The sequence below is a fragment of the Leptodactylus fuscus genome, chromosome 2, assembly GCF_031893055.1.
Source record: "Leptodactylus fuscus isolate aLepFus1 chromosome 2, aLepFus1.hap2, whole genome shotgun sequence".
Classification (NCBI taxonomy): Eukaryota; Metazoa; Chordata; class Amphibia; order Anura; family Leptodactylidae; genus Leptodactylus; species Leptodactylus fuscus.
In genome coordinates, this window is record NC_134266.1 from 263,363,579 (window position 1) to 263,387,662 (window position 24,084).

The window sequence follows — 24,084 nt, forward strand, 5'->3', positions numbered from 1 at the left end:
TTATCCCCCATAGTGGCCCCTGCACACAGTATTATCCCCCATAGTGGCCCCTGCACACGGTATTATACCCCATAGTGGCCCCTGCACAAGGTATTATGCCCCATAGTGGCCCCTGCACACAGTATTATGCCCCATAGTGGCCCCTACACACAGTATTATGTCCCATAGTGGCCCCTGCACATAGTATTATCCCCCATAGTGGCCCCTGCACACAGTATTATACCCCATAATGGTCCCTGCACACAGTATTATCCCCCATAGTGGCCCCTGCACACAGCATTATCCCCCATAGTGACCCCTGCACACAGTATTATGTCCCATAGTGGCCCCTGCACACAGTATTATACCCCATAGTGGCCCCTGCACACAGTATTATGCCCCATAGTGGCCCCTGCACACAGTATTATGCCCCATAGTGGCCCCTGCACACAGCATTATCCCCCATAGTGACCCCTGCACACAGTATTATGTCCCATAGTGGCCCCTGCACACAGTATTATACCCCATAGTGGTCCCTGCACACAGTATTATCCCCCATAGTGGCCCCTGCACACAGCATTATCCCCCATAGTGACCCCTGCACACAGTATTATGTCCCATAGTGGCCCCTGCACACAGTATTATACCCCATAGTGGCCCCTGCACACAGTATTATCCCCCATAGTGGCCCCTGCATACAGTATTATCCCCCATAGTGGCCCCTGCACACAGTATTATCCCCCATAGTGGCCCCTGCACACAATATTATCCCCCATAGTGGCCCCTGCACACAGTATTATGTCCCATAGTGGCCCCTGCACACAGTATTATGCCCCATAGTGGCCCCTCCACACAGTATTATGCCCCATAGTGGCCCCTGCACACAGTATTATCCCCCATAGTGGCCCCTGCACACAGTATTATCCCCCATAGTGACCCCTGCACACAGTATTTTGCCCCATAGTGGCCCCTACACACAGTATTATGTCCCATAGTGGCCCGTGCACACAGTATTATCCCCCATAGTGGCCCCTACACACAGCATTATCCCCCATAGTGGCCCCTGCACACAGAATTATGCCCCATAGTGGCCCCTGCACACAGTATTATGTCCCATAGTGGCCCCTGCACATAGTATTATCCCCCATAGTGGCCCCTGCACACAGTATTATCCCCCATAGTGACCCCTGCACACAGTATTATCCCCCATAGTGGTCCCTGCACACAGTATTATCCCCCATAGTGGCCCCTGCACACAGTATTATACCCCATAGTGGTCCCTGCACACAGTATTATCCCCCATAGTGGCCCCTGCACACAGCATTATCCCCCATAGTGACCCCTGCACACAGTATTATGTCCCATAGTGGCCCCTGCACACAGTATTATACCCCATAGTGGCCCCTCCACACAGTATTATGCTCCATAGTGGCTCCTGCATACAGTATTATCCCCCATAGTGGCCCCTGCACACAGTATTATCCCCCATAGTGGCCCCTGCACACAGTATTATCCCCCATAGTAGCCCCTGCACACAGCATTATCCCCCATAGTGACCCCTGCACACAGTATTATGTCCCATAGTGGCCCCTGCACACGGTATTATACCCCATAGTGGCCCCTGCACAAGGTATTATGCCCCATAGTGGCCCCTGCACACAGTATTATACCCCATAGTGGCCCCTCCACACAGTATTATGCCCCATAGTGACCCCTGCACACAGTATTATCCCCCATAGTGGCTCCTGCACACAGTATTATCCCCCATAGTGGTCCCTGCACACAGTATTATCCCCCATAGTGGCCCCTGCACACAGCATTATCCCCCATAGTGACCCCTGCACACAGTATTATCCCCATAGTGGCCCCTGCACACAGTATTATACCCCATAGTGGCCCCTGCACAAGGTATTATGCCCCATAGTGGCCCCTGCAGACAGTATTATGCCCCATAGTGGCCCCTACACACAGTATTATGTCCCATAGTGGCCCCTGCACACAGTATTATACCTCATAGTGGTCCCTGCACACAGTATTATCCCCCATAGTGGCCCCTGCACACAGCATTATCCCCCATTGTGACCCCTGCACACAGTATTATGTCCCATAGTGGCCCCTGCACACAGTATTATACCCCATAGTGGCCCCTGCACACAGTATTATCCCCCATAGTGGCCCCTGCATACAGTATTATCCCCCATAGTGGCCCCTGCACACAGTATTATCCCCCATAGTGGCCCCTGCACACAGCATTATCCCCCATAGTGACCCCTGCACACAGTATTATGTCCCATAGTGGCCCCTGCACACAGTATTATACCCCATAGTGGCCCCTCCACACAGTATTATGCCCCATAGTGGCTCCTGCAGACAGTATTATGCCCCATAGTGGCCCCTGCACATAGTATTATCCCCCATAGTGGCCCCTGCACACAGTATTATCCCCCATAGTGGCCCCTGCACACAGCATTATCCCCCATAGTGACCCCTACACAGTATTTTGCCCCATAGTGGCCCCTGCACACAGTATTATGCACCATAGTGGCCCCTGCACACAGTATTATGTCCCATAGTGGTCCCTGCACACAGTATTATGCCCCATAGTGGCTCCTGCACACAGTATTATGCCCCATAGTGTCCCCTGCACACAGTATTATACCCCATAGTGGCCCCTGCACACAGTATTATGTCCCATACTGGCCCCTGCACACAGTATTATGTCCCATAGTGGCCCCTGCACACAGTATTATGTCCCATAGTGGCCCCTGCACACAGTATTATCCCCCATAGTGGCCCCTGCACACAGTATTATCCCCCATAGTGACCCCTGCACACAGTATTATACCCCATAGTGGCCCCTGCACACAGTATTATGTCCCATACTGGCCCCTGCACACAGTATTATGTCCCATAGTGGCCCCTGCACACAGTATTATGTCCCATAGTGGCCCCTGCACACAGTATTATCCCCCATAGTGGCCCCTGCACACAGCATTATCCCCCATAGTGACCCCTGCACACAGTATTATGTCCCATAGTGGCCCCTGCACACAGTATTATACCCCATAGTGGCCCCTCCACACAGTATTATGCTCCATAGTGGCTCCTGCATACAGTATTATCCCCCATAGTGGCCCCTGCACACAGTATTATCCCCCATAGTGGCCCCTGCACACAGTATTATCCCCCATAGTAGCCCCTGCACACAGCATTATCCCCCATAGTGACCCCTGCACACAGTATTATGTCCCATAGTGGCCCCTGCACACGGTATTATACCCCATAGTGGCCCCTGCACAAGGTATTATGCCCCATAGTGGCCCCTGCACACAGTATTATACCCCATAGTGGCCCCTCCACACAGTATTATGCCCCATAGTGGCTCCTGCATACAGTATTATCCCCCATAGTGGCCCCTGCACACAGTATTATCCCCCATAGTGGCTCCTGCACACAGTATTATCCCCCATAGTGGCCCCTGCACACAGTATTATCCCCCATAGTGGCCCCTGCACACAGCATTATCCCCCATAGTGACCCCTGCACACAGTATTATCCCCATAGTGGCCCCTGCACACAGTATTATACCCCATAGTGGCCCCTACACACAGTATTATACCCCATAGTGGCCCCTGCACAAGGTATTATGCCCCATAGTGGCCCCTGCAGACAGTATTATGCCCCATAGTGGCCCCTACACACAGTATTATGTCCCATAGTGGCCCCTGCACACAGTATTATACCTCATAGTGGTCCCTGCACACAGTATTATCCCCCATAGTGGCCCCTGCACACAGCATTATCCCCCATAGTGACCCCTGCACACAGTATTATGTCCCATAGTGGCCCCTGCACACAGTATTATACCCCATAGTGGCCCCTGCACACAGTATTATCCCCCATAGTGGCCCCTGCATACAGTATTATCCCCCATAGTGGCCCCTGCACACAGTATTATCCCCCATAGTGGCCCCTGCACACAGCATTATCCCCCATAGTGACCCCTGCACACAGTATTATGTCCCATAGTGGCCCCTGCACACAGTATTATACCCCATAGTGGCCCCTCCACACAGTATTATACCCCATAGTGGCCCCTGCACACAGCATTATCCCCCATAGTGACCCCTACACAGTATTTTGCCCCATAGTGGCCCCTGCACACAGTATTATGCACCATAGTGGCCCCTGCACACAGTATTATGTCCCATAGTGGTCCCTGCACACAGTATTATGCCCCATAGTGGCCCCTGCACACAGTATTATCCCCCATAGTGACCCCTGCACACTGTATTATCCCCCATAGTGGCCCCTGCACACAGTATTATCCCCCATAGTGACCCCTGCACACAGTATTATACCCCATAGTGGCCCCTGCACACAGTATTATGTCCCATACTGGCCCCTGCACACAGTATTATGTCCCATAGTGGCCCCTGCACACAGTATTATGTCCCATAGTGGCCCCTGCACACAGTATTATGTCCCATAGTGGCCCTGCACACAGTATTATGTGCCATAGTGGCCCCTGCACACAGTATTATGTCCCATAGTGGCCCCTGCACACAGTATTATGTCCCATAGTGGCCCTGCACACAGTATTATGTCCCATAGTGGCCCCTGCACACAGTATTATGTCCCATAGTGGCCCCTGCACACAGTATTATGCCCCATAGTGGCCCCTGCACACAGTATTATTCCCCATAGTGACCCCTGCACACAGTATTATACCCCATAGTGGCCCTGCACACAGTATTATGTCCCATAGTGTCCCCTGCACACAGTATTATCCCCATAGTGGCCCCTGCAGACAGTATTATGTCCCATAGTGGCCCCTGCACATACTATTACATCTTATAGTGGCCCTTGCATACAGTATTATACCCCATAGTGGCCCCGGCACAAAGTATTGTACTGGCCCTGCACTCTACTGAAACGACTCTCAAAATTTTTTTCCAATGATCTCCTGACGGCTAAATCCAATGGTGTTTTCTCTCTTCTTATTCTTCTGGACCTCTCTGCAGCTTTTGACACTGTTGACCATCATCTCCTCCTCACTATGCTCCGCTCAGTCGGCCTCAATGACACTGCGCTCTCCTGGTTCTCCTCTTATCTCTCAGACCGCACTTTCAGTGTATCATTTGCGGGCTCTGTTTCCTCCCCTCTTTCCCTTGCTGTTGGGGTTCCTCAGGGCTCGGTTCTAGGCCCCCTGCTCTTTTCTCTCTACACAGCCCCCATTGGACAAACGATCTCCAGATTTGGCTTCAGGTACCATCTTTATGCTGACGACACCCAATTATACACATCTTCCCGTGATATCACTCCTGTACTCATACAGAACACCAGTGACTGTCTTTCTGCTGTCTCAAATATCATGTCCTTGCTCTATCTGACACTAAATCTCTCTAAGACTGAACTACTACTGTTTCCACCATCTAATAGATCTGTCCCTGATATATCCATTGCAGTCTCAGGCCTTACTATAACTCCTAGGCAGCAGGCCCGCTGCCTCGGGGTCATGTTTGACGCAGACCTTTCTTTCACCCCTCATATTGAATCACTCGCACGTTCATATCATCTCCACCTCAAAAATATCTCCAGAATATGTCCTTTCCTTACCAGAGATACACTAAAGACACTTATTGTCTCTCTGATTCATTCTCGCCTTGACTACTGTAACTCCTTACTAATCGGTCTTCCCCTCACTAAACTCTCCCCTCTACAATCTATTTTGAATGCAGCGTCCAGGCTCATCTATCAGGCTAGACGCTACAGCGATGCCTCTGGTCTGTGCCAGTCGCTACATTGGCTGCCTATTCAATATAGAATAAAATATAAAGTTATCCCCCTCCTCCACAAGGCTCTCCATAATGCCGCACCTCCCTACATTTCCTCCCTCATCTCTGTCTACCGCCCAACCCGTGTTCTCCGCTCACTCAATGACCTAACACTTACATCCTCTATAACCAGAACCTCCCACGCTCGTATACAAGACTTCTCCCGAGCTGCACCACTTCTCTGGAATGCTCTACCCCGGACAATCAGATTAACTCTCAATTTCTACAATTTCAAACGCAAACTAAAGACGCATTTTTTCAGACAAGCCTATCACAATTCCTAATGCAAACCCTTCTTGATGCCTTTTCAGCCTAACATATTTGTCCATGCTCTATCCACATCTTAAAGGACACTACTAGTGACGGCCCATAAAGCTTTGTTTGTGTAATGACAGTCACCTCTATTACAAAATTGTCTGAACACTGTATAAGCAATGCCGCCCCTGCTACCTCTTGTGTCATCCTCTCTACCTCATAGATTGTAAGCTCTTGTGAGCAGGGCCCTCAGTCCCATTGTGTGAAATGACGTTCTTTGTTTTGTATCTGTCTGTATCTGAACCCTACAAATTGTACAGCGCTGCGGAATATGTTGGCGCTATATAAATAAAATTTATTATTATTATTATTATATTATTAATAGTGCTTGTTGGGCCCGTGCCATCACTTACCGATCCCGGTCCCTGCCAGGACCGGTAAGTATATAGAACCCGTTACTGGCCTATTAAAAAAATAATGCAGCGGTAGCAGCTGTTGCCGGGCCCCTAATGTCCTAGGCGCTGTGGCAGCTGCCTCTGCTGCTACGGCGGTAGTTACAACACTGCCCGAGTATAATAATAGTGTTTGTGGGACCCACGGCGTCAATTACCGATCCCGGCCCCTACCAGGATTCGTAAGTAAATAGGGCCCGTTCGCCAGGCCCCTAATTTCCCGGGCCCTGTGGCAGCCGCTACCCCGGTAGTTACACCACTGGTTCCTAGTTCACAAGTGTCCTGCAAAGGTGTATCTGTATGCTAAGTACTTGATTCATTGGGTTTGGCCTTTGATTTTTTCCCAGAGGAGTAACTTAGCTCCTGGACCCCAATCCAAAATATGTAATACCATGGGCTATCTATGATACTGGTGTCTTTTTATTCTGTAGAGGGGGTGATGACCCTCGGCACGCCCCTTGTGACTGCTATGACTCAATCACAGTCCTCAGCGATGACCCCAGACTCATGACGTTAACAGAAACCCGTAAGAGAACAAGGATGCTGCGCGGAGGTCCAGAAGAGGGGAAGGTGAGTATAAATGTTCGGCATCTTTTTATGCCTACCCTAGGCCTACACCTATTATATTCCGAGGTCTGAACTTGTTCAACCAGAAACAAATTTTTGGGCTGCTCCCCTTGTGCATGACTCCAAAAGGTTAAAAGCAATGGCCCGTTTTATGAAAATCACACCAAAAAAAGTGACAAAAAAAGAAACATGTAAACACAGCCGACGGCTCAATCCCCAAACAAAGCTGAATGTCAGAAAGCTTGAATGTCTCGCCATCGTGAGCGCAACATTGCAGATGACACGGCAGATAATACTCTTTTCAAATGTGAACAAAAAACTGGAAATTTTCCATCTGCACATTAGCAGGTCAGGCTGACCAGATGGTATTTAGCGACAGTCGACTGTAATAAACAGGTCATAGGATTTGTTGGAGCGATGGAGACCCCGTGTCAGACACCGCACTGGTGGAGGCGGCCACAAATATCAATAGTTGGGTTTACATTTGAGACAAGTGTATGATGATCCTCCGAACAGCAGGGGGTGCCTGTCATCTGCCTGTCTCAGGGGAGAATGTCAACCCCGAAGAAGCTGTAAGTCCCGAGGGACCCGGAAAACCCAAAGGCCAATATGTACAGGACGAAAGAAAGGCTAAAAGCTGTGACTATGGGGAGATCTCCGAAAATAACTGCGGGAGACAGTGACAGCAGCCAGACGGGAAATGTCACCAAGTAAATACAGTAAATAATCCCAATACTTGTCACGTTGTACGAGGAAACAGGACAATTGTGGAGACCGGAGACCGAGAAGAGCTTACTGATAACTAGAAGATCCCGAGCCCCAAAATCTGTAACAGGACCTACAAGTATCAGGCTTAAAGGGGTATTCCCACCTCACATACTCATCAGTCTTCACTGCTGTAAAATCTTCTTTCTTCCTGGTTTCTTGCATCAGTTGGTGGGTGGGGTTTCACATGCAACCTCCCGTTAAGCTCCGCCCCCAAATTCGCATGTAGCTCCGCCCACCCATATTGGACTATGAAGTACAGGCAGCAGCAACTCCATTCTGTGTTACATACAGAGACTGCCTGTCTCTGCCATAATGAACACAACTGAATTAGCTAGCCTGATAACTGGGAGAACAGAAGAAATGAAAGCAGCTCCTCTCCCCTATCTGCTAACAGGATGCTAGGTCACGTGGTGTAGACACAGGAATAGCTAGATACACAGGCTGGCTCCCTGCACTTAGCCCCTCCTCCCTCCCCCCTGAGAGCAGCAGATACATCACTTGACTCATGAGCAGCTAAGTCAGGGCTGTGGCCACAAAGAATTGAATAAAGTAAGATAGTGGACAAAGGAGTTTTGCTGAAGCAATGTATTTAGGAAAAGTCTTACATCCACATTAACAAGCAGTACAGATAGGATCCTTGTGATGGGACAACCCCTTTAATATGTAACACAAAAGTTTATATCTCATGTAATATACAACACACAACCTCTGCCCCCCTGTAATGTATAACACACAACCAACACCCCCCCGGAAATGTACAACACACAACCACTGCACCCCATAATGTATAACACACAACCTCTGCACCCCTTGTAATGTATAACACACAACCTCTGCACCCCCTGTAATGTATAACACACAACCTCTGCACCCCCTGTAATGTATAACACACAACCTCTGCACCCCGTGTAATGTATAACACACAACCTCTGCACCCTGTAATATATAACACACAACCTCTGCACCCCCTGTAATATATAACACACAACCTCTGCACCCCCTGTAATATATAACACACAACCTCTGCACCCCCTGTAATATATAACACACAACCCCTGCACCCCCTGTAATGTATAACACACAACCTCTGCACCCCCTGTAATGTATAACACACAACTTCTGCACCCCCTGTAATGTATAACACACAACCTCTGCACCCCCTGTAATGTATAACACACAACCTATGCACCCCCTGTAATATATAACACACCACCTCTGCACTCCCTGTAATGTATAACACACAACCTCTGCACCCCCTGTAATGTATAACACACAACCTCTGCACCCCCTGTAATGTATAACACACAACCTCTGCACCCCCTGTAATGTATAACACACAACTTCTGCACCCCCTGTAATGTATAACACACAACCTCTGCACCCTGTAATATATAACACACAACCTCTGCACCCCCTGTAATATATAACACACAACCTCTGCACCCCCTGTAATATATAACACACCACCTCTGCACTCCCTGTAATGTATAACACACAACCTCTGCACCCCCTGTAATGTATAACACACAACTTCTGCACCCCCTGTAATGTATAACACACAACCTCTGCACCCTGTAATATATAACACACAACCTCTGCACCCCCTGTAATATATAACACACAACCTCTGCACCCCCTGTAATGTATAACACACAACTTCTGCACCCCCTGTAATGTATAACACACAACCTCTGCACCCTGTAATATATAACACACAACTTCTGCACCCCCTGTAATGTATAACACACAACTTCTGCACCCCCTGTAATGTATAACACACAACCTCTGCACCCTGTAATATATAACACACAACCTCTGCCCCCTGTAATGTATAACACACAACCTCTGCACCCCCTGTAATGTATAACACACAACCACTGCACCCCCTGTAATGCATAACACACAACCTCTGCACCCCCTGTAATATATAACACACAACCTCTGCACCCCCTGTAATATATAACACACAACCTCTGCACCCCTTGTAATCATTCCCCGTTCCTATCCGTATCTTGCAGGTGACATTGGAGATGCTCGGAGTGTCTCCTCGTTGCCGATCTCTCCTTCTTACTGTATTTGTGTTTTTGCATGACTTCCAGATTTTTTTCTCTTCTTATCTTGTACAGTTTCCGAGTTTTATCATATCTTTCCCTGTATTTACATAATTGGCGCGATCAGATTTTGGCAGGTTATTGCTTTTTATCCGCCAGACACAAGTCAACAGAAGACTTTGAAGAGCTTAGCGGAACTTTTATAAAAAAACAACAAAAAAAAACTTACTGCACCCGGTGAATCTTGTTGTTTACTTCAATACTGAGGGTATAAATGTTCCATTTTCTATAATGCAATATGGCATTGGAAATACTGACAGTAAAACAAGGGGGTACTTAGACGGAAATACACATGTGCTTTGTTGGCCGAGGGGACAATTCAAGGCTACAAAAAATTCCAAAAATGTTGCCTCTTGTACGGTATAGACTTTGCATGTGTTACCTCCAGGTGACTTACCACCAGCTGTCCCCAGAACAGTTATATACTCCATTGGGTTGGGCAGATGGTCTAGGTGGTTCTCCAGTCTCTGGGATCTTCTCCAACATGAGGAGCAGATGAATGTGCCACCATAAACTAATGAACCCAAATTTGTCCAATGAGGGGATCGACCCATTCACAGCCCTGTGCAGAACTAATCTGATAGAAATCTTAGGTCAGCAAACAGTTCAGTGCTTGTTCTAATGTCTCCATAGTCAGCGCGAATAGTGAATCTCATCGTTGTAACACATGATAAATTTATACATTTTTATATTGGTCAGAGCTTAATTTTTTAGGCCGTGAGTTCCAAATCTTCAGCAAAAACACTTAGTTAAAGGGGTTCCTTGGATCCACCATATAACATGATGCTGGTGGCCCACCTTGCAACAAATCCTAGGAAATCGGTGATAATACCCTTCATATTTGGGTGTCTTCTGCTGGACCACTATTGTGTTAGAGCCTGGGCCCACTGGTGGTTCCTCTGTGCTCTGGTGGAACAGTCCAACCAAGTTGACAACTTAAAACCTATCCAGAGAATAGGCGATAAGTATCTGATAGGTGGGCGCCGTCTGCCAAGGTGTCCAATGAACTCGAGAATGGTGTACACCGTCTGAATGGATAAGTGCAGTGCCACTCCCTTCATCTCTATCGGCTACCATACAAAAGTTGAATATAGGCCCTCTTTGGCAGTCCCATATAGATGAATGGAGAGCAACCTGTGCAACCACAGCTTCATTCAGACAGGGGAACAAGAGTACCCCATTCTAGTGATTGCTAAGAATTCAAGGGTCCATAATTTTTTGTATTAGAGAAATTTTACAACTTAAAAGTAGAATGTGGTGTTTAGAGATGGACATTCACTTTCTGCAAACCCAGAATGAAATTCTAGCATACAGCATTTACCTACCAGGGGGTCCATATGGCGATATTGAAAAAACAAGGTCATGATACCCTTCTGTGCTATGGAAGTAGAGGAGGGTAGAGAGCAGAATTCTGATATTGATCCTTATCCTTAGGTCATCAATATAAGATAGGTGGGGGTCCAACACCTTGCAACCCCACTTATCAGTTATTTGCAGAAGTCTCATGGTTTGGAAAAATATGGAGCACACACCTCTGTACACTGTTTCTGCTGCTCAGCTTCTATTTTCTGATCTTTGAATATTGAGAATTAAAGGGAGTCTGTCACCAGACCCCAGCATATCACCCCAGCCCTGCAGATAGATATGTTAGTGTAACCTATCAGTAATATACTGGGGTGATATACTGGTTCTGGTGAAAATAACCTATCTGCAGGGCTGGGGTGATATGTTGGTTCTGGTGACAGTAACCTATCTATCTGCAGGGCTGGGGTGATATGCTGGTTCTGCTGACACTAACCTATCTATCTGCAGGGCTGGGGTGATATGTTGGTTCTGGTGACAGTAACCTATCTATCTGCAGGGCTGGGGTGATATGTTGGTTCTGGTGACACTAACCTATCTATCTGCAGGGCTGGGGTGATATGCTGGTTCTGGTGAAAATAACCTATCTGCAGGGCTGGGGTGATATGTTGGTTCTGGTGACAGTAACCTATCTATCTGCAGGGCTGGGGTGATATGCTGGTTCTGCTGACACTAACCTATCTATCTGCAGGGCTGGGGTGATATGTTGGTTCTGGTGACAGTAACCTATCTATCTGCAGGGCTGGGGTGATATGTTGGTTCTGGTGACACTAACCTATCTATCTGCAGGGCTGGGGTGATATGCTGGTTCTGGTGACAGTAACCTATCTATCTGCAGGGCTGGGGTGATATGATGGTTCTGGTGACAGTAACCTATCTATCTGCAGGGCTGGGGTGATATGTTGGTTCTGGTGACACTAACCTATCTATCTGCAGGGCTGGGGTGATATGCTGGTTCTGCTGACACTAACCTATCTATCTGCAGGGCTGGGGTGATATGTTGGTTCTGGTGACACTAACCTATCTATCTGCAGGGCTGGGGTGATATGCTGGTTCTGCTGACAGTAACCTATCTATCTGCAGGGCTGGGGTGATATGCTGGGTCTGGTGACACTAACCTATCTATCTGCAGGGCTGGGGTGATATGCTGGGTCTGGTGACACTAACCTATCTATCTGCAGGGCTGGGGTGATATGCTGGTTCTGCTGACAGTAACCTATCTATCTGCAGGGCTGGGGTGATATGCTGGTTCTGGTGATACTAACCTATCTATCTGCAGGGCTGGGGTGATATGCTGGTTCTGCTGACAGTAACCTATCTATCTGCAGGGCTGGGGTGATATGCTGGTTCTGGTGACAGTAACCTATCTATCTGCAGGGCTGGGGTGATATGCTGGTTCTGGTGACACTAACCTATCTATCTGCAGGGCTGGGGTGATATGCTGGTTCTGGTGACAGTAACCTATCTATCTGCAGGGCTGGGGTGATATGCTGGATCTGGTGACAGTAACCTATCTATCTGCAGGGCTGGGGTGATATGCTGGTTCTGGTGACACTAACCTATCTATCTGCAGGGCTGGGGTGATATGCTGGTTCTGGTGACAGTAACCTATCTATCTGCAGGGCTGGGGTGATATGCTGGGTCTGGTGACAGTAACCTATCTATCTGCAGGGCTGGGGTGATATGCTGGGTCTGGTGACAGTAACCTATCTATCTGCAGGGCTGGGGTGATATGCTGGTTCTGGTGACAGTAACCTATCTATCTGCAGGGCTGGGGTGATATGCTGGTTCTGGTGACAGTAACCTATCTATCTGCAGGGCTGGGGTGATATGCTGGTTCTGGTGACAGTAACCTATCTATCTGCAGGGCTGGGGTGATATGCTGGATCTGGTGACAGTAACCTATCTATCTGCAGGGCTGGGGTGATATGCTGGTTCTGGTGACACTAACCTATCTATCTGCAGGGCTGGGGTGATATGCTGGGTCTGGTGACACTAACCTATCTATCTGCAGGGCTGGGGTGATATGCTGGTTCTGCTGACAGTAACCTATCTATCTGCAGGGCTGGGGTGATATGCTGGTTCTGGTGACAGTAACCTATCTATCTGCAGGGCTGGGGTGATATGCTGGGTCTGGTGACACTAACCTATCTATCTTCAGGGCTGGGGTGATATGCTGGTTCTGCTGACAGTAACCTATCTATCTGCAGGGCTGGGGTGATATGCTGGTTCTGGTGACAGTAACCTATCTATCTGCAGGGCTGGGGTGATATGCTGGATCTGGTGACCAACTCCCTTTGAGCCCTTGTAGAATTATGGATATTAGAAATCTGTCAGACACTTTTCTTTGTTGAAAAACATTTTACTAATAACTTCAGATTCTTGAATCTTCTTATTGTCCTTCAGTTGTCATCCGCACCTATAAAACTAGTACAAGGGAAACCTCCACCATAAAGCCGCTCTATAGCGCTCCTGAGATCTGCCTTGTTAGCAATGATGATAGAAGACACCTTGTTATATGCTCGGTGTATGACTGGAGGGAACTCTGATTATTGTGATGTTCAGTAGAAGATGAAGAGGGGACATTCGTATTAAGATTTTTTCTTTGTCTCCTTACATATACATCTATTTCTTATTCCGTCTGAGCTGCTCCTTCTGTTTCACCATCTTCAGCACTATATGTACATATGTTCGTGTTTTGCGAAGCCTAAGGTGAAGTCACATCAGCAGTAAAATGTATAGGAAAGCAGCCCGGGCCTACCTAATTGGCGATTTCACAAGAAATATCTTAAGGCGTCGCATAATGTAATGTTACTTAATGAGGAAGAGTCAAAAACAAGTTTTTATGGAGTCAAAGAAAGGTTTCCAAGAAGAAACACAGAACTTGCTGCTGTAGGTGAAACGTGAAGAACAGAAATGCTATAGTCTAAAGAAATGGAAGAATTTCCAGTTTTTATGTCGCAATAAACTTTCCGATGACTTTCCTATGTAGTAGAACTTCGCGGGCATCATGACTTTTCTTAAGGAGAATTAGCAGGAAAGTAAGAAGATACAATGCACCTTGGGAAAAATAGTCAATAGCAATGAAAGACGACTCTAAAGACTCTGGACTGGACAGCAAGTAAATAAGCTACGATAAACCAAGTCTATGGTCATCAGAGCCCACCAGGAGGCTGGATGGACTTGGCTGGTCGGGGCTAAGGATGGGCAAACCGCTAAAGATATGTTTCATTGGGTGTTTGTACGAAGCAATCCTCAAGTTCAGATAGAACCAAAGGTTACATTGTTATAGTCTGGGGTCTCAGAGCCAATGTTTGGTTTTCTTCTGTGATGTCACTCACCTGGGGTCATCACTGAGACCTGTGATTGGGCCTCAGAGCTGAACCCAGGTGTGGGATATCACAGAAGAGAACCAGGTGCCGGTTCTGAGATGTCACATGCACGGAGAAGGAATAACCAGATGTCTGGACAACACAAGGAGGTCCAAAAGAGGTGAGGGAAGATGAGTATAAATTATTTTTTATTTTTTTACCCCTCCCTTGGACCTAGTCTTATTATGCTCTAGGACAGGGGTGCCCAATACGTCGATCGCAATCTACTGGTAGATCGCAAAGGACGTATGGGTCGATCGCGGGATGCAGGGATCCCCGGTGTCTGCTTGTTCACAGTACACGCAGAGAGTCATCTCCGGACACTGGCAGGCGGGGCTGCCACAGCCCCAGCCTAGCAGTGTCCAGAGATAACTCTCAGCCTGCGCTGTGAAGAAGCAGACAGCGGGGATCCCTGGGCAGCCACAGAACGCCGCTGTCTCCTGCTCTCACGATCCGCCTGGCCCCGCCCACATGCCCGATCCCGCCTACAGAGCCGTCCGACCCGTCCACAAGCCCCCCCGGTCCCACCCATAGGCCCACCCTGGCCCCTCCCACAGGCCCGTCCTGGCCCCACCCTAGTAGATCTTTTGCCTTGGTCAGCTAATAAAGTAGCTCACACGTTGAAAAAGTGTGAGCACCCCTGCTCTAGGATCTGAAAAGATCTCAAAGTATAATAATTGACTTTCCCAAGATGAATCCCAAAGTACTCTCGTGATTCACCCATTACTACTTAGGCTCAGGTTGCAATTTCAGACCAAGGTGCCAAAAAACAGGTGCACGTGTAGACTACGAAAAGACCAAGATAAAAATCCTACAGTGATCAGAAAGAGAGAGACTATTACACAAGTCATGGACAAAATCCAGGAGAGTACAGGAATAACCAAGATAATAGCAGAAGAAAGTAGAGATCCAGGCCATGGTCAAGCCCAAGAGGTCACAGCTAAAGCCAAATCAGGAATACAGGGAATAACCAGGAGTCAGTAACCAAGAATGAATAGGAAACAGGGAAAGATACTAGAAAAGATGAAACATGAAACACAATCACAGGCCGTTAGAGTTTGGTTTATATACCCCGAGTCAAGCTGTGAATTGGATGGTGAGAAACCACTCTGACTCTCACAGCTCTGATTGGCTGAGTAGACCCATCCAGAGCTTGACTTGTGGGCATGCCAACCTATAAGTGATAGTTGTGAGCAATGATGGATGCAAGTTGGAGAAGCAGTAGCAGATATTGAGATTCCTCATACTGTGACCATGATCAGATATTCCTGCATGGAGCTATGGACATCCCTTATTATTAGTTTGTAGCCTACTGGGTGGATGAACTTGGTTGAGGCCAAGGGCTTTGTAAACCTGCTTCTAGCCATGACTACATAGATAGAGGAGTAAACCTGTTAGGTCCCCCGAAAGAGGGAAGAGTTATGGCCAGTATATGAGGATTGACGGGGGGTCTCGCAGAATGCAATAACAGGGTATTATGAAAATGGGTTTTCTGAACAAGATGATCCCTTTAAGTAAAAATAGAGCCTTGTCATATGTGATTGTTTTGCACTGAGTTTCTTGTTTCCTTGACACAAAGCCCACATCTTGGTTTTATTCTCTCGAATCTTCGGCATCTCGTCCACAGGACACCTCTATTTACAGATGCATGAATAGAAGCGGCTCCATTACAGATTGCTGCGTTCCAGCCTCACGTCTGCTCGATAATCACCTGCTTACAAGTTTCTCTTCCATTCAATGTCCTTTGAAGTTATTTCCATCACGCTGGTTTTCAGCCCAGTTCTGCAGCATATCATTTTAGGAACGCACCCTTTACAATACGTACTGTAGCCGAAGGAGAAATCCAAGGACATTTTAGGGACATTAACCTGTTTATATTAGTTTAGAACTGTGGTCTCTAACCTCTGGCTCTCCAGTCACGGGCTGACATGGCCTTCTTCAGAGTACTAGTTTTGCAATAACAGGGAAAAGCAGATTTCATATTCAGAGGTCTGGTAGAGCGGAATGACAGTGAGTCAAATGCAATGTGCACTAAATCTAGAGCAATTGCACCCTGGATTCTATGTCTCAGTATTTTAGATGCATGTAACAGTTGTGGGACATTGTACAGACTGTGTATCAAGGACCAAGGGGACTTTCTGTTAGGAACCTGATGCAACAAGCAACTCTGTAAGGTCTAGGGCAACTAGAATCCCCAAGCGCTGAAGCAAAAACAGTCCTGGGTGTGCTATGCTCCCCTAACCGGAGCAGAACCAAGCCCCAGAGTTCTTCACCAAAGCTCCTGATGGTGGAGTTGGACTTGGTAAAAGTCCAGGACCCAGATCCACAACCTCCCAGAGAGCGAAACACACCCAGCGAACCCCAAGGAAGAGGACCCAGAAGTACCCAGACACAGCACCGCATCTCTGATGTAGCAGAGCTCAGCGCACACTCAGCTCTGCTACATATCTGGTGTAGCAGAGCTCAGCGCACATTCAGCTCTGCTACATCTCGGGTGTAGCAGAGCTCAGCGCACACTCAGCCCTGCTACATCTTCCACCTAACATTCCCCCCCTAAATAAAGGTTATCCCTAGCTATCCCTGCCTGTACATCTATCCCTGTCTCACAGTCACATAGTCTCATATGACCGGATTTTAAATCCACTATTCGTATAAATTGGAGGTCACCTGATTTCGGCAGCCAATTACTTTTTCTGATTTTTTTCGATGCCTCCATTGTCGTAGTTCCTGTCCCACCTACCCTGCGCTGTTATTCGTGCAAAAAAAGCGCCAGGGAAGGTGGCAGGGGAATCAAATTTTTAGTGAGTTTGCCTCGTGATATTCGATTGGAATCGAACACCTCGAACGGCCTGATATTCGAATATCAATTCGATCGAACGCCGTTAGCTCATCTCTAATCCCTATATATTTCCCATTTCTTTTGTTGCCACTCCTGGGATTGTCTAAAAAAAAAAAACAACAAAAAAAAACCACAGCAAAATCTGCAACAAAAAAAGCTGTGTTTCCGCAGTGTGGGGCCTCAGCCTAAAGCGAACCTTTCATGTCCTCAGAGGTGGGTGGTATTATATACCACTAGAAAGATGACACTGATTGCACTGATCCTATTAACCACTTCCTGACATCCAGCGTCTTTTGATCGGCCGCCTCAGGCAGCAGAGAGGCTAGGTTCACCACTGCCCAGACACTAACCTTGGATTGAAGAGCAGGATTGTTCAGGGAGGCAGGAATGGCGGAAGGTAATCCAGGGAAGGCAAACAGAAGCCAAGGAAACAAATTACTAGTCATTCAGTCGATAACTGGAGGTCATGTGGTAGCAGAAGGAAGAGGCAGCAGCAAAGTCAGGAGAACCGGGTCATACACAGGAGGTCAGTGGGGTAGCCAAATCAGGATCCAAAAAGGGAGGTCAGGTGGAAGCCAAAGGTCATACACAGGAGGTCAGGGAGGTGCCAAATAAAGATCACGAAGAGGAGTTCTGTAAAGCAAGCCAGGTCAACAATCCAGGGAATCCAAATATAGGGACAGGAGGCAGGAAGCAGGAGAGGCAGGGAGCTGATACTGGATGAAAAACGAATAACCAGCGGTGGGCCGATACCAGAAAGAGGCCTAAATAGCCTCAGGCCTGCCACTGACCCCCTGACCCCAGAAGTGCCGGCGCTAGGGAGAAACCGGAACCTCTGCACACTCAAGTGGAGGCCTGGACAGGGATTGGGTCTTGCGCCTCCTTGCAGCACAGCGGAGACCCCAGCCCATCCTAACACTTTTGACCTAGTCATGTGGGTGCATTTGTCAGGGGTTAATTCACACCATTTACACAATCTTGTGCTCATCTTTTACTCAGTCTGCAAATTGAGCATAAATTATACGCCAACATAGTCCATGCACCCCAAATACACACCACCGCCACCTCCTAACTTTAAAGGGTTTAGAAGGAATCTCATTCACATATGCACATGTATTTCTAATAGTGAGACACAAAAAAACTTTCAAAAGGAAATGGTCTCTTATGACATACATGGATCACCATTAAATTGAATGATTTAATACCAAAGAGTTCAGTTCTTATATGTAAAAAAGACAAACAACAGTGACAAAACAAGCAAAACAGTTTGTAAAATAAAAGGGAAAAACCTTAGTAAGTTATAGTCCTTTTGTTTCCATGGAATTTGGAGGATTTCAGATGGGATGGTCAACAGTCATCTTGTCTCTGGCTCCAAAGGTGTTACCAAGTTCTACATGAATCCAGTTTTTCTAATGGTGAGCCCCTGGCTCATTCAGACATGCTACCTGCCCGGGCTCTCACCATCTTCACCTTAATGAGGTGGGGTATTTAACTTTTTTATACTAAGAAAGTTGGTGAACGAACTGCTTCATCTCCACCTGGGAAAGTTGAGCTCTTAGGGTAAGTTCACACGGGGTTTTTTGGACCAGAACCTGAGACGGCCTCCGGTCCAAGAGCCGGGTAGTCGTGACTGAAAGCCAGTGCACTGCACCGCACCGGCATCCAGCCGCGCACTCTGGAATCCACCTCAGAATCCGGCTCAAAAAAACGCCTCCCATTGACTTCAAGGGGAGCTGTTCACTTCTTTTTTCTGTTAGCAGTTTTATGCCACTCATGGAAATAAGAAGCAAGCTTCACTTTCTTACCGCGGAGTCCGCAGTGGAAGCCACTGCATCATCTGCGGCACGACACTTCCTCCCGACTAGGCCCATTCATTTGAGAGCGGAATGCGGTGACTGGATGCCAGTGCACTGCAGCGGCATCCAGGCGCGGCTAGCCGTTTTTGGACCAGATTCTGAGGTAGCGTCAAAATCCGGTGCAAAAAAACCCTGTGTGAACTTACTCTTAGAGTTAGAGCTGACAAAAAAAAACAGAAAACAATGTCTTTCTCCTTTTGCCAGTTTTGTCTCTTCAAATCGGAAGTGCAAGTATTATACTCTAGGTTCTCCTTAGACTTCAGAGTGAATGGGGGCCGGGGGGACATGCAGAAAGATAATAAATAGAGATGAGTGTTCAGTGAAATATTTGATATTTGTTTCGAATAGCCCTTCAATATTCGACTATTCGAACGAATATCGAACCCCATTATAGTCTATGGGGAAAAAAGCTTCGTTTCAGGGGAAACCACAATTCGACTCAGGAGAGTCACCAAGTCCACTATGACACCCCAAGAAATGAGGACAACACCTCTGGAATGCAACTGGGACAGCAGGGGAAGCATGTCTGAGGGCATCTAACATGCCCAAGTCACTGTATTACAGCTGACTTCCTAATTACATCATGGAAGACAGATTTGCATATTCTTCCCATGGTCCTTTGCGAAGTGGAGTGCTAAAGGCTTAATAAGTCTCCACACACCTATATGGTGGTCTCTCCCCAAGGAGTGACAATATCCCCTTAACCCTGTCTAAGCCTCTCACCTCTACCAGGTTATAGTCCTCTCTACATCGAGCTGATGAGATGCAGTAACATCGAAACGGCTGTCCTCGATTGAGATACTATACCTGGTAATAATCCCAGCGTCATTGCAAAACGAAGGCCTCTTGGAAGGTCAAACATGATGCAAAAGGGAGCAGCATTTATTGGGTTATTTCACTGGAATTCTGTCTTCCTAACTACATCAGGGAAGATAGGCTTGCACATTCCAGTGAGCGCCCTCTATTGGTTTGCAACACTGAGGCAGCAGCTGACTTCCTAATTACATCATGGAAGACAGATTTGCATATTCTTCCCATCGGGATCCCTGTCAGCTTGCGATATGCACGAGCTGACTTTTTCCCATAGGAATGCATTGACCAGAGTTGATTGACCGAATGCCATACAGAGTACAGCATTCAGCCAATCAATGCTGGTTCTGCTGGAGGCTCGTCCATGAGGAGGTGGAGTCTAAGATCTGTCCACAGCAGTCTCTATTGTGGTGTGATCTTAGGTATAGCGGAGTTGACACAGCTCTGCTACACCTGAGATGCAGCAGAGCTGGCTGTATGCTGAGTTCTGCTACACCTGAGATGCAGCAGAGCTGGCCGTGCGTTGAACTCTGCTACACCTGAGATGCGCTGGGGTGCCCATGCGAACTCCCCCGAACGTATTTCCTACGCAAATGTTAACGAGGCCTAACACCCACACAACTGGCACCAAGACATGCTGAAGCAAAATGCAAAGCAGATCCATTTGGTGACAATTCAGATTCCCAGATTCTGTGCAGGTCCAACTCTCCTTGCGGTGTGTTCTGGTGAAGACATTCGGGGGTCTGTCTTGGCTCGCAGAAGTGTGCTCATTTTAGATAGATCTTACTTTTATTGCGGTCTTCACAATACCTGCTCCAAATAAATCCTTTTGTCGACCATTTCCAAAAAAACCTACAAAAAGTTTGAATAGACATCTATAGCACATTACAAAGAAGCACTTCAACATGTAAAGAGTCCCTTCCGTTCATCGTATTTCCACCCTCCACGACCGCCCTTCACCACCTGGTCATTCCATCAGAAGGTCTCTAATGTGCTGACAGCGGAAAGAGAAATTAAATTATCTCCGCGCAGAACTGTCGCTCCTGCCATGACTAATTCATATAAATCATGTCTCGTCAAACTGCTGAGAACAAGCAGTCAGGTAGTCAGAGGGGGAGGGGGGGGGGGTATTCAATTAAACATCTCATGTCTTCATATAGTCACACTCCTGAATAGCCTGTTTACTACAAGACTTGCATCCTATCACCCCGCGCTTACGTTACACGAGCGCTCACCTTAAAGATTTCCTTAGAACTTCCTTCTATCATTCTAGGTGCCGCACGGAGGACACTTCCACTACCACTCATTATCTGCCCGTTGCTGATTGCTATACTTTTGCTTCAAAGTTGCAAACTTGCCTGCAGGATATTCCGTGAATTTTTTTTTCTCTTATTTCTTATCCAATTGAGTCCATGCTGAGTCTTTTAAGTAAATGGGATTTTTTTTTAATAAACATTGAACGGATAGGAGCTGCATGGGTTTAATATCAAAGTGGTCAGCCGTCTGTCACAATGTTCCTTGTTATATTGGTAGGGGATGTCAGCCTCGCGTTAAGTGATCGGATCCTGCTGGGACTTACACAAACTGTGTTACAGTAGGAAGTGACAAAGAGTCTAATGGGGTTATTTATGGAAATGTTCTGTGCCCGAGGCGTTACACCTTACACAGCGGTACCGTGCACGAAAAAGTTGGCCATGGGAGGGGGAACAGAAACGAGATGTGACTATTATTCCAAATTATGAAAAAGATGCGGAGTTTACAACAAGTAAAGGTAGAGTGTAAAGCACATAGAAAGTAAGTATGGAGTCATTTTAAGGCATTGTGCACATCCAGGATGCTCGACATATGGAACAGAAGGGTTAAAAAAATAAATAAACAACAACAACAAAAATATATATTCCTATTAAGGTTCAGTTCACATATGTTCGGCACTTTTCTCTCTGCATTTTTCGAGTGGAAACTACATGGACCCCATTATAGTGCATGGGGTTCGCTAGTTTCATAAGGTAACTGATTTTCCATGAAGATTAGGTTTCCCTAATCGAACAGAAACACGAATGCAGATAGGAACATGGCCTAAGCAGGGGTGAACCTACCCCTTCGCCGCCCGAGGCGAACTACAGAAAGCCCTCCCCCCCTGGGAGGAGGGGGCGGAGCGGAGAGGACCTACTCTCTGCCTGAGCGTGAGGGGAGGCTGCAGGAGCAGCGCTGCTCCAGTGGCCTCCCCAAACCCCCGCTCGGTGCTAAGCCAGTCCAGGACAGCTTGTCCTGGACTGGCTTAGGTAATCAAAAATGCCGCCCTCCCTGGGGTCCTGACATAGCGCCGCCTGAAGCGGTCGCTTCAGGTCGCCTCATGGGAGGTGCGGCGCTGGGCCTAAGAGGACAAAGTAGGGATGGACTGGCCCTGACCACCAAAGGATGCTCCAATGGGCGCTAACACAATAAGGATCCATCAAAAGACACCTAAATTTGAAGGATACTAAGTTCTTCTTCCTAGGAACCTCAGGCTGATACTGTACAAGAAGGGGGAGCAGACAGGAAAGAACAGGAACTATGTAACAATCAGAGAGTTGTTGACCTATAATGTCACCAAACTGTCCTGGCTTTGGCCACTTCTAGGATCATTGTCTGAGTGGCCTCCCTGGTATTCACCTTTTAATCCTCATATGAGTATCTGGACTTCAGGGAGACCACCAGATTGCCAATTCTTGGAAAAATCCAGGTGTCGGTGATAACTGACCAGGCAGGTAAGGAACTAGGGTGCAGAGGTCAGATAGAAGTAGAGTTTGCATCTTGACAGAGGTCAGGGCTGGCAGTATAAATGAGAGTTTTGGAGACAGGTGTCTGGTCAGGGCAGGTGGAGTTTGTCCACAGTGAGTAAAGCTGCTTTCACACGGAGTAACGCTCCCCTCAGTATACACGTGTCAGAGTGAGTGCTGTAAAAGATAATCTCATTGACTTCAATGGGTGCCGTCTTATGCGCGCTACACATTGAAATCAAAGGGTTAAAAAGCCTCCCATTGATTTCAATGTGTAGTGCGCGTAAGACGGCACCCATTGAAGTCAATGGGATTCTGTTTTACAGCACTCACTCTGACTCGTGTTTACGTGTCAGAATGAGCAGAGCGTTACTCCGTGTGAAAGCAGCCTAAATGTTCAGGTGGTTAGGGCTGGAAGCGCAGGTTCAATGGTCAGGAAATAACTGGTAGTCAGAAGATGGAGTCAGCAGGTAGGGACAAAGTGAACACGTTGAGGTCAAACACTGTAGATCATGGGGGCAACACGGTGGCTCAGTGGTTAGCACTGCAGCCTTGCAGTGCTGGAGTCCTGGTGTTCAAATCCCGCCAAGGGCAAAAACCCATCTGCAAGGAGTTTGTATGTCCTCCACGTGTTTGCATGGATTTCCATCCCATATTCCAAGGACATACTGATAGGGAAAAATGTACATTGTGAGCTCTATGTGGGATCACAATCTATATAATAAACCCTACTGTAGATCAAGCATGAACACAAGCAGAATAAGAACCTAATTACTCAGGCAGGACATGTACAGTGAAGCTGAAGGTAGAGATGTATGGAGGAGACAGGTTGTGAATCTGAGATTACATGTTGGGGAGGTATTGGGAGAGTAGGTAGATATGTCCATGATTCTTGGACGGGTTCCTCACCTCCTTGTTTGCTCCCAATACAGTTCCTCTGTGAAGGGTTTCTGGGGTTCCCACCAACTAACACAATATGAATGAGACCAATCAGGGCTGGGGTCCCTTTACCCAGAGACCCATTAACAGTCGCATGGATTGCCTCTACAGTATATCACACATACCCCTTTGTGGTCCTAATGGGACCACCACAATTAGAAATGTTCCCCAGGAAACAG